Source organism: Lacerta agilis, chromosome 4 (genome assembly GCF_009819535.1).
Source record: "Lacerta agilis isolate rLacAgi1 chromosome 4, rLacAgi1.pri, whole genome shotgun sequence".
In the NCBI taxonomy this organism is placed as follows: domain Eukaryota; kingdom Metazoa; phylum Chordata; class Lepidosauria; order Squamata; family Lacertidae; genus Lacerta; species Lacerta agilis.
Window position 1 is genome coordinate 71,584,047 of NC_046315.1, and position 12,708 is coordinate 71,596,754.

Consider the following 12,708-nt stretch of genomic DNA (forward strand, 5'->3'; position numbering starts at 1 on the left):
TTGACATTCTATGAGCAGATGTCATGGTGATGTTGGGTGATTGGCAGTTTGAGAGGTCCTGGCTACCTGTCAAAGTGGTCTGGGGGACTTGAGGATCCCATCTAGCTGGAGTCAGATTTCCTCTCCAGTTTACAGTCAGAGGCAAATTTAAAGTCATTATTGCTGGAACAAAACAGGTTACCTTCCAACACCCAGCTCCAAACTTGACTTGTGTTCTTTTGTGATATTGTGATATGTATGTTTGGTGACCTTTGCCGCACTGATACCCTTAAAATAAGGCCCCCGTATAAAGCCAGACATAAGAAGATAAGAGGAGCCTGCTGGATCAGGGCAAAGGATCATCTAGTCCAGCATCCCATTCTCACGGTGGCCAACCAGATGCCTCAGTGGGAAATCTGCGAGCGGGACCCAAGCACACACACAAAAAAATGTTCTCCCCTCCTGCTGCTTCCAGCAGCTGGTATTCAGAAGCATTGCTGCCTCTAGTTAAGCTTCGTTTGTTGTCTCTGTTTTTATGCCTGCGTGTTTTCTCTAAAAAGGGGTACAACACTAACGTCTCATATCAAATGTAACAGATCTGTAGAAAAGACTTTACAACCTGAAAAAAGAGACAATGCACATACCCGGTACTTTCGTAAACCAATAAAATCTTTAATAAAATTATTTCTTCATCATCATCATGGAATCCAATGCTGAATCAGCACTGTACTGTGCACAGTTTACAATGGAAGGTATGCCACACACATTTAGGACTGCCTCTAAATACAGATGGATCGATCAGTTTCCAGTCTGGATCTGTTTCTCGCATATTCAGTCATAAATCAACCCCATCCGGAGTCTCCGCATTTAACTGTGATAATAATAATTTAAAATTTTAAATGTTTTATTTCAAAATACCTTTTCAATACATATTTTATCCCAACGTATGCCTTTCTAAATGTATTTTATCCTAAAATATGCAATTAATAAAATAAAATTACACACTCTCTTCCTGAGCAGAGAACTGTACTGTAAATTTCTGCAGAAGTGCATAATCTGAAGGATAATTACTTTCCAATCTGTGTCTTAGACCAAGAGGTGTGAATTAAATCAGCGTGTTTAAAAATGGCGATCGAATGAAATCCTCTCCCATCTTTAACTGCAGTTAGTCATGTAGACTAAAGAAAAAGGAAACTGTTCAAAGATTCCATGATGGCATCAACAGGCAGTGACTCATCATATCAAGGCAAATCAGCACATCACCCCCTAATCTCTGCAGATCAATTGCATGAAGCACTTCTGTTTTCTGTAACATCCATTGAATTCAGAGAAAGGCTAGGCACAGCCCAAGTACCTGTAAGGAAATTAGGTAGCATCACTGGCCTTGCTGAAAACGAAAGACTTGCTTTGTAAAACCTGCTGCTCACCTTTCAGAAAATAATGTGCTGTGTCTCATAATACAAATCCCATGTAATTTATAGTATATCAACGTAAGAACGGCTTCAAGAGGCAGTGAAAGGTTTCCCAGCTTTTTAACCAAAGATACTGTCACGGCAAATCTTGCCTTTGATGTTGCTGTGAGTAACGGCCAGCTCAAGCGTTGAGCTTTAAAAGCTTTTTATTAGACATTGCTAATTACAGAGTGATAAATCATGACTGCTCTCCGAGCTAACAAACTTCCGGAGTGCTATCTTCGCGCGCTTTCCAACAGAGGAAGTTACGGGTTGCTCTAAAATGACGTCTGAACCTCATTCTCCCCCTTTGTTCCCTCCCCTGTTGGCTACTGACAGCGTCCTTGCTTTCTCTTTCTTCCTGAGACGTCTGCAGAGGGGGGCTGGGTGACGTGGACGTATCTGTCGTGATTATTGGTACTTGCTCTCTATATGTACCCCCCTCCCCCTGACTGGCTGACTCCCAACTTTCTCTCCCTGCTCTTTCCTCTATGCTATCCCCTCTCTCTTCCCTAGCCATGCTTGGCTCCCTGACAGATACCTTGGACTGCAGCTCAGACCACATACCTGAGCAACAGAGCATTCAAGTGTCCCTGTTTTCCAGAGACTCCAGTCCTGGATTTACAGAAGCCACCCAGGTTTCTGATTTGATCTCAGAATGTCCCGCTTTTCCTTAGGATGTCCACATTTTCATCAGAGAAATGCTGGAAGGTATGGAGTTATGTGACCCCCCCCCCCAAAAAAACCCAAGGAAATAAGTAACTATACAACCTTTAGAAGACATCTGAAGGCAGCCCTGTATAAGGACGTTTCTAAATGTTTCATGTTTCATTATCTCATTATATATGTTGGAAACCACCCAGAATGGCTGGGGAAACCCAGTTAGATGGGTGGGGTATATTATTATTATTATTATTATTATTATTATTATTATTATTATTATTATTATTAAATGGGACTTCCCTATTTTCATCAGAGAAATGTTGGAGGGTAGGACATACTCCATCACACAGGAGAATGTCTCGTTGAAGCTTTCCCCTCACTTCCACCCCCAAGCCAAAACATAACCCATCCTGCAAGTTAACAGCTGCACATTGGCCATGGGCCTGAGGCAACCCATGCCTTTCATTGCTGACCATTGATATTGTTTCTTTTTTATTATTAAAGATTTTCTTGATTTATAAAAGTGTCTCTCTCATATTTTTTTTCCACGTAACATTTTTACAAATCAGTTTTGGTTGTTGAGACATTAGGGAAAGAAGAGGGAAAGAGGTGGGTGGGATGGGGGGATGGGTGAGGTGGGGTGACGGTGTTTCTATTTTCCTTAATATATGTAGGGTTTGGTGTCAGCGTTGTTTGTGTAGGTTCTCTGTTGTTCGCTTGTGCTTCTTTGGTGGTGAGAGGTCGGGATTGGCGTAGGGTGTGATTGTTCATTTGTGGTTGGCTGTGGTGATCTTTGGTTTCCTGCGTGAGTTTCTTGAGTAAAATTACCTTTTCCAAACAACCCTCCTAAGAATCAGGAGGTGGTTAATATTTGCAATCGGTTCAAATTGTATTTCCAAAGGTGTAATAAAAGCAAAAGCAAAATAACCCACTCAACCAACTCCCCACCACCGCCGACAATATTTAATAGTGCTCTGCTTTATTAATACATTGAATAGAAGACTGGATAATCTCCATGTATTTTAATTTGGACTTCCTCTGTCAAAAGGTGTTGGTTTTGATTGCAGGTCTTAAATACTAGTGCGCTCATTTTGTGTGAGCCTACATGGTTTTATGTATTGTAATTCACAGAAATTACAATCCATAATATTGTGTAGTATTGGGAAATGCGGAGGTATAATGAATAGTATTAATTTCTTTCATCATAGCATCACTGCATCACTTTAAGTGACCCCACTTAAATGGATAAGTGGGGTCATATTTACCCCACCACTGGTCCATTTTTCTATGTCACCATGGCAACCACTTCAGCACTATTTTATATGATAGAATCTAACACAGAGTTGCCACATTTGGTACTAAAGCACCACAATTGGTACACTTTTGATTACTAAAGTACGGAAATATTACTACTAGCCTTTACCACTTCTTCTACTACTAAATGAATGTGCAAGCCTTTTTGCAGCTCATTTGCCTGGCATTGAATTAGTATTGGAACACCTCCTAGAGCTAAATTTGATGGCTAAAACAAGAAACGAAGTCCACAGAGTTTTTACTATGCTTGACAACTTTTGCCAGTGTGTTAATGTCATCTGTGTGGTATAAAATATTAGCTGGCATAGATATTTGCAACAAGGTCATCCAAGCTAGAGAGGCAACACTGGATGTTGAAGTAGCCACTGTAGAAAATCTCCTCACAGAGCTGACAAAACTTCAAAACAACAGGAAACACATGTGGAATGAAGCCGAATTGGTGGCATCAAACAACCTAAATACAGTAATAAAACTCTCCTGTAAATGTGATGGAGTTTGGTGCAAGAGGGCAAGGCTGCAGGATGACAGGACACCTATGCTAACTGGGAAGAAATGAAATGATACAGGTGATACTCCAGAAGGAGTCTACTTCAGAAAATGTATTTTTATTTTTTTACATTTGTTGTTAAGTAGTTAGCAGGGACCCAGGTGGCGCTGTGGGTTAAACCACAGAGTCTAGGGCTTGCTGATCAGAAGGTCGGTGGTTCGAATCCCTGCCACGGGGTGAGCTCCCGTTGCTCGGTCCCAGCTCCTGCCCACCTAGCAGTTCGAAAGCACGTCAAAGTGCAAGTAGATAAATAGGGACCGCTCCAGCGGGAAGGTAAACGGCGTTTCCGTGCACTGCTCTGGTTCGCCAGAAGCAGCTTTGTCATGCTGGCCACATGACCCGGAAGCTGTCTTTGGACAAACGCCAGCTCCCTCGGCCTATAGAGCGAGATGAGCACCGCAACCCCAGAGTCGGACACGACTGGACCTGATGGTCAGGGGTTCCTTTACCTTTACCTAGTTAGCAGGGCGGGGGGGAGTTGATTTATTGTGGAAATATATCACACGTCCGAAAGCGATGTGGAGGGAAATGTTTTATCTTTATTAGAGCAACATCCTGCTGACCTTCATGGTGATGATTTTGGAAAAGGAATGCAACATTTATCCTCAATACATAAAGCAAATCTCGCAAATTCACAGTTAAAGCCATTAGATCTGTTGAACTTGTTAGCAGAGTACAAACTTGGCGGCCTGTTTCCAAAATGTTTGTGTTTTGCTTAAGAATAATATTAACCATGTCAGCAACAGCAGCTTCTGGAGAGAGGTCATTTAGCAAACATCAGCTAATTAATAATTATTTAAGCTCTACAATGCCGCAGGAATGTCTTGTAGATTTGGCCAATAGAATGGTTATTGAGTACAAGCCAGAAAAAGGCAAGTGTCACAATTGCATTGAAATTCCACCTCACAGGAAAGGTTTGAGAACCAGAGGAAGAACAGCTCATCCATACATGCTACTGCAGAGAGCCCATGTGGGGTGCCTTGACCCCCTTATATGAATATCTTTCTCCAGGCTCCAGCCCATATCTATTCGACTAAATCTCAATTCCATTCATTTCAGAAGAACTTTCTCCTCCAATATTATTGTGTCTTATCAGCTTCAGAGGTCAAGATTCGCATTTCGGTATGATATAGGTACTCTCTCTCTCTCTCTCTCTCTCCCCCCCCCCCAATATTCTGTGGTTTCAGTTTTGTGTATTGTGTTTTCTATTCAAAGAGACTGGGGGGGGGAATAGAGAGAGAAGCACAAAACGTTTAAAAAAACCTACATTGTTTAGTGGTTGTATCAGAAAAGCCTCTGACACTGACTGGCATGGAACGTTCAGTTACACAGGAAAGCAAAACCGTTTGCAGTTCAAATTCTGTGAGGGAAGGGGAAAATATCAGCTTGGCTGGAAATAATATCTCACACAGGCCGAGGAACTGGAAAGAAATACTAGGAGGTTGGGAAGCTGAGGAATAAACAGCCCAAGAGAAAGAAGACTGAAGGAAGAGTGCAAAACAGTGTAGGCCTACTGGGGAAGATGAACCTGCAAGAAGGGTAGGTGCAAATGAGGCATCAGGAAATGGGCGGGAAATGGAGTCAGGAGGTATTGTATGTTGCATGGAGAGAGCAAGAGGGGAGAGCTACAAAGTTGGAGTGAAGAGGCAAGCTGGCTAAAAGCAATGAAACAACAACAAAAAGCAGTAGCCTGAGGAAACTATGCATGGAATGGTCACACCACACATTGAAAGCATTTCTATACTACTTAACAGACAATCCTTCCCCCAGAGAATCCTGGGAATCTTAGTTTGTTAAGGGCACAGGGAACTTTAGCTGTAGTGTAGTTCCCAGGATTCTGGGGGGGGGGGGTAGAGCTATGCCTGTTAAAATAGAGTAAGAGTGCTTTCAATGTATGGTGTGGAAGTGAACAACAGTAGAGGAACAAATAGCCAGACGATGCCAGGGTGCTGCATAAATGCAAGATCCAAGACCAAGGCAGCTCTATTGCATCAGGGCATGGCTAAAACAGCAATAGAAAAAGAGGGAATATGGAACAAGCCTTGGCACACAGACCTTAATGCAATCTGATTAAAGAACTACCAATCCATTCATCACATGACATCTAGCTGATTCACCTATGAATTTCTCCTGTGTGTGTGTGTGTGTGTGTGTGAGAGAGAGAGAGAGAGAGAGAGAGAGAGAGAGAGAGAGAGAGAGAAAGAAAGAAAGAAAGAAAAATGCCACTTTTTAAGGTGGTCCTTGTCACTCACTGGTTTTGCTATTGCACCATCAGTGTGCACAGCGCTTTACAGAGTGCAAGAAACTGGGTCCCTGCCCTGCAGAGCATGCAATCTAAACTTTAACACATGGGAAACAACAGGAGAAGAGAGACAGATGAGCAAATGAGGAAAAACTAAGTGTGTATGTATACATACATACACACACACATGCACAGTCAAATTAATTGGAAGCAGCATTTTATTTAATCTCACACACACACACACACACACACACACACACACTGGAAAAGTGCGAACCAATTGTGCCTGCTGAAAAATAAGCCCCACTGTTTTCAAAGGGACTTGCTGTAGAGAAGGTGCTATGGGGTTGCAGTCTAAATGTTGCGATCCTCATATACAGGGAAGGATGATCATCCTCAGGTGGTTTGGACTCACAACCTCTCTGGAAAAACTAAGGCAGGATAGGACAGGGCAAACACTTCTACCAATAAGAAATGATAGGTTGTGGGTTTTCAGTGACAGCAGATGTGTCTGGCTGCGAGCAATTTCTAGAAATAACGAGCTCCCTTTTTGCAGTCTGTTTACTACAAGGTTGTCATAGTTCCCATGTCTCATGGATCACGCCGAGAATCCAAGAATCACATATAGAAACAAGCATTTTTCCCACTGGCTTGTGAAGAGGAATAGGGAAATCATGAGAAGCTTTTTCTGTGCAGCAGAACTTAAAAGTCAGCAAGTTAGCACATGTTTGTGCTAACCTTCTGCATCAGCCATTTCCCAGAGAAACTTAGGGTTCCTTGGAATCTTATCAAAAGCTTAAAGATAGCCTGCTGATCATCTTTTAGCTTTACTATAGAGAAGCAAAATGTATGGGCTTTTTTCCCTTAAGAGTGTGGCTTCTTCCACACTACAGAAAGAGGAGTGTGCCATTTGCACAGGTGAGAAATATTATCCGGCACACTATTGGCAAGGTGTTATGGATCAGTAGAATGCTGCCATACTGATGCAAAGACACTCCTACACATTTCTACTCAGAAGTAAGTTCCATGGAGTTCAGTGGTGTTTACTCCCAGAAGAGTAGATATAGGATTGCAGCCTTAAATGTTAAAACTCCCTTGGCAGTTTTGTCTATCATAGGATAAAAAAGGTAGAACATATTTTGCTTTAAATTGAAGACCACAAGGGCCTAAGTGGTACTCATTTCTCACTGGCACTAGTACAAATTCAGTTCCACAATTACCAACACTGTTGAGAATGATACAATATGTATGTGACTTTGATTTAACCTAGCTTTTATTCCAGGGTGTGTGCTAATTCCTATGGAGCAATAGTAAAGAAGAGAGTTATTTCAAGCATGCATGGACTGTCTTTTCTTCACACTGAATACCCACAACTAGCCATCAGAATCTGAAGTAAGGGCATTGAGTTCAGATGGCATGGGTTATGTCCACTAAATTATACTCAGGTGTCCACCAAAATCAGTGGACTTAATGTTCATCACAACAAATTCAAGTCCACTGGTTTCAACATTTCTGCTCTGAGAAGATTTAGTCACTTACAACCCTATGACTTTTAGACGAGTGTTATGAGTCTGGGACGCTCTCATTACAGAAATTAGATATTGGAAAGGCTGGGATAGATCTGTGAGCTTTCTAAGTTCATATGCTTCTCGCATGCATGGAAGAACCATTTGTTTTCTGCCTGGATGCAAAGCATGGAATGTGAACCAATGATGTGATTCGTTTTCCATCAGCAGAGACCACTATTTCCCATCAGCAAAGTGATGGCAAACTCGAACCCGAGCCCGTATTTGTTGCCAACTCCCAAACTGTGGCTGAGAGCCTACACTGAAAAAGAATGTGCACAAAGAGCATGGGAACTATCCCTGAATCTCCAAGCATCAGTAACACTAAGGAAATGACATCTTAAAGCATCTCAACATCAGACAAAAATGAAGAGAGGGGATTGTCTTTTTTCACATATTAACCAAGTGGCTCAAATTAGCAACATCGGTTGGAGACAGATAATAGTATATGAAAGAAGTGAAGATTACCTGGGACTATGGTTGCCCATTGCGTGGGGAAGCAGAGTGGGGAAGCTTTGGTCAGAGGCGGATTTAGGGCAGCGCGACTGGTTCTGCCACACTGGGCGCTGAGCCTAGGGGCACTGCAGGGCATCGGAACCATGACATAGTGAATTGAGCAGAACAGAAGGTGAGAGGTGGAGGTGAATTGAGCAGAACAGAAGGTCAGAGGTGGAGGTGCCCAATTTTGGCCTCACACAGGGCACTGCTGAAATTTGAAAGGCCAAAGTCTGCCCCTGCTTTGGTCCCCCAGGTGTTGCTTGACTACAACTCCCATCATTCCTGACCACTGGCTATGCTGATGGGAGCTGAGGGTCTACAAATATCTGGAAGGCCACAAGTTCCCCAACTCTGGTGTGCCCTCTTATTTCTTTTATGCAGCTATCCTCTCTCTAGTCAAAGAGATAGCACTGCAAAATAATAGCTTTTTTTTTACACATACAAAAACTATTATTGGGCACTTTTGGAAGCCTGTTCTAAGCATGCTTGTGCATTTTTGTAGCCTCCCACTGTCTAGTCAGAAAGAGGGAAGGCTATTTATAGTCACATCATCTGCTTTTTAAATAAATAAACACATGCCCTCCCCCTAAATCTTTAGTTGTATTTCCTAAACCTTAAGTGTGTAATGCGAGAATTCCCCAAGAGTGACAAAGACACAACAGCCAGAGACATTTATTCTCAGTCTTCTCTGGCATTCTGCTTACTGTGGAGTCAGGCTGGTCATGACAACCCACCTCCAACCCACCTTCACTCCAGGTCAAGCACAAGGGGATGGGGAGAGGGAGGAAGCAAGAAGGAAAATCTGCCCACCTCCTACTCAGTTCAAAACAGGCTGCCTTTCAGCTCCCACCTCAGAGCTCCGCTGGCAGCAACCAACTCTGTCCCCCCAAAAACAGAATGGGTACCACAACTACTGATGTGGGCAGTATCTTCAGTGAACGGCAACGAAGTGAATTGGTGGAACTGCTATTGCCGCTATCTTGCCATCCCCTGTTCCAAGTCAGAAAGACAGGTGAAAAGAGTCTTTCCTCAACCAAATATGGTCAATATGACAATTGTGATACCTAGGATGGAGTCCAGAGCCATTTCTTTGTCTCCTCATCTTACAACCCTCACCCAAAGCACAGCCATCTTCCTAAGATGTGGGCAGCAAAGATGGGTGAGGGTAATGCCCTCTCAAGGCTGCCACAGACACTTTCCACAGCCTCACTCCTAGTTCAAAAACAATGGACCTTCTGATATTGAAAGGTTTGGCCTTTCGACAGGTGGGACAACTGTAGAAAGGGCCGGTAAGACTGCCTGGGACAATGCTTTGCTTCTCTTCCATTATGTCCCTGCTGCTTTTTTGTTCCACAGAACTCAATGGAAACCATGGGGAATGGGATTAGCCCTTATTTTGCGATGTTCTGCTCCTTCATTGGAATAGCACTGCCTTGGCTTTACCGGTAATTTCTTATACAATGACAGAATGTAACAAAACAAAACTCATAGACATTGGCATTGGCCATGCTGGCTGGAACTGACATAAGTCCAGCAACATCTGGAAGACCACAAGTTCCCCATATCTGCATTACATTCTGCATCCAGGGGGGAAATGAAATCCCCATTCCAGAAAAACCATCGTTTTACTTTTTCCACGCACTTCTAAAATAGCTATCTGTAAGGTAGAAGGGGAAGTCAACATGGACAGCTACAGAAGAAAACACACACACACTCCAAGCAGTTTTGCAAACTCCACAATGTTCTTTGTGCCACACTTGTTTCTTAAGAAGACTAAATTCTCCTGCCGTCCTGCCGTTCATTTTATCTGCCTTAATGCAGGTAGGGCAATCTGACCAGCAGTCCTGAATAGTTCCCCATTTGACCCAGATAGTCTCTCATCTTGTCTTTCCCTTCCCAGGAAATAATTTGGTTTGTTTTTTGGAGGGTTTTTTTTTTTTTTTTTGTTAAGTTTCAATTAGAGTCAATCGGGCATTTTAAAAGCCCAATTGTCGTGCATCGGGAGGATTTTGGTTGCGGAGTGCAGTCCCAGCTAAAGAAGGAAGGGTTAACCCTTCCAACTCCATTCACTACCACCTTCCCACCTTCCCATCAGAACTGCTTCTGCCTGAATTCTGTTCTCAGCAAAACTTTACAGTAAATCTTTATGCAAAAGATAACTAGTGTCAACCAAAAAGTAACACGAGAGACGCATCCTCTGGAAAGAGTCCGTTTCAGCGGCACATGCACAATTAGCAAGAGAATCTGTGTAGCCTGGGATGTTCTCCAAAGCAAATGGGAGGCTAAGCGCTGAGAGAAGGGAGGGGTGGCCATGGAGCGACCCGCTTCCCGGAGCAATAGAGGAGGCTGAGGAAGAGCTAGGCTCTGCATGACAAACTCAGTGCCTGGCGCATTAAGATTACAGAGAGAGACTAAGAGTAAGACCGGCTAAAAGGAAAAGCAGCTCTAGGCTTTTGCTATCCTGTTAAGGTCTTTACAGGGATCAAAATGTCAGGCAATTGGCTTGTTCTGGGCACATTCTGGCCACCTTCAATGTATGGGCTTAGATGCTCTCCTTGCCTGGAGAAGCATCGGTATAGTTGGAGAGATTTGCCCACAATGTTTACTTTCTAAAATTTTAAAAAAGCACCACGGAGTCACAGAAGCCCTTCTACGCTATGCCAGCCCTTTGCACGTGCTCAGCGGCACCGTTTTCTTCCAGATGTATCAAATCTGAGCTCTAGCACTGAAAATAAAGAAAGATTTAGGGGAGTTCTGTATCCTACTCGGTTCGTATAATAATAGTGATGCTGTGAACTATATGGTGCTCCTCTCTTTGAGATCAAAAAAGCACAGGCGCATCTTTGATGCCCCCAGTCTACTACCCTGTTGCTCTTGGGATTTCCGACACACACACACCGCTATTTGCAATACAGCCGAGCCCCTCAATTTAACGCCTTCCACCAGCAAGTAGGGAAGTCCCGTTTCCCTTACACTCATGCACCGTCGCGGCTACTTTGCAGAAAAGTTACGAAGTTTCCTACCTGCTCTTGCTTGGTGTGCGCAGACTGCGGGGACATGGCCTCTTCGAAACGAGGAAGGAAGAGGAGAAACAAAACCAAAGTGGGGAAACCGCGAGATTAATAATAATAACAATATTAAAAATATCCAAGGGCAGCCTTCAAGCTCGCCCTAAGGGAGCGCGTCCGGTCAGATCCATCCCGAGGGGCGCTTTCCCACGGTGGTCCTATGAAGGCAGCTCCGAGTCCTTTTCTGCGACGGGAGTCTTTTTTTAAAACAGGAACGCTTCACTTCGCTTCTCTGGAAACTCACAGCCTTGCTGGCGCCCGTTGTCCGGAACAGCGGCGATTCTGACCGGCTTCCCTCTTTATCTCTGGTCACTGGGCGCAGGGGTTGGGTCGGCGCGCTGTTTCAGCACCAGCAGCGTTGGACAGCTCCAAGCGGGAGGCAGGGAACGGACGCGTTGCGCGTGCGTTTAGCTTTATTGTGGTGGTGGCGGCGGGCGCAACAGCCTCGTCAGTCTCCCTTGCCTGCGCTCTGCTTCCTGCCACCAAGCGCGCCTCCCTCCCTCTCCCTTTGCGCCTTAATCTGCCCCAGCAGGGCAGCACGCCGGCCAACGAGCCCGCCCAGACCTTTAGCGCTCATTGAGTTCGAGGACGCCTTCCTGCTTCAGACAGCAAAACTCCATCTCTCCCCCAAGCTTTTGGAGGGCGGAAATGAAGCTTTCGGTGATATTTGGGTAAGGGGGGAATTCACAGCGTCTGTATTCAACCAATGGCTTCATTAAACCAGCTTCTGAATTTTTGCCCCTGCAAAAAAATCTACCTAGTCTGTTCCCACCACCAGTTTACTGTTGGCCGCTTTGAAGAATATGGAGAAGCAAGTTTTGCCACTGAAAATACTCTCAACAGGGAGTTGCAAGGAGTCCTGGTTCCCTAGCATGATGCTAGCTTTGCAAACTTGTTTTGTTCGGGGCTTTTTGTTTGCACAGCGTTTATGCATTTTTAGGTGTACACTTTAAAACTGCTGCTCCCGACCTGGTGACCTCCAGCTGTTTCACATTCCAATTCCCACCAGACCCAGCCCAGCCAGCAAGGGAGTTGTGTTCCAAAATATCCAGAGGGCAAGAGGTTAGGAAACATCTTAGTGAGCACCTGAGGAAAGTGATGTGTGAAATGTCCTTACTTTGGTGCCTGCATGGTTTCAGCTTATCTGAAGGGGTTCTAGGAGTGAGAGACATTGTAGCCACCATTTCTTGGAACACAATAAAAAGGCCAGTTTCAAAAAGGGAGGGACATGTGTTTAAGATTTTTGTATTTATGCCGTTCTTTTCAGTGCTCCCAGGAACGATTGTTTTACTTCTTGTACCAAGTTAGGCCTATAAAGACTCCTACTAGGCCTCTAAAGATTCTCTGTCATGGATGCTTTAGCTGAGATTCCTGCATTTCA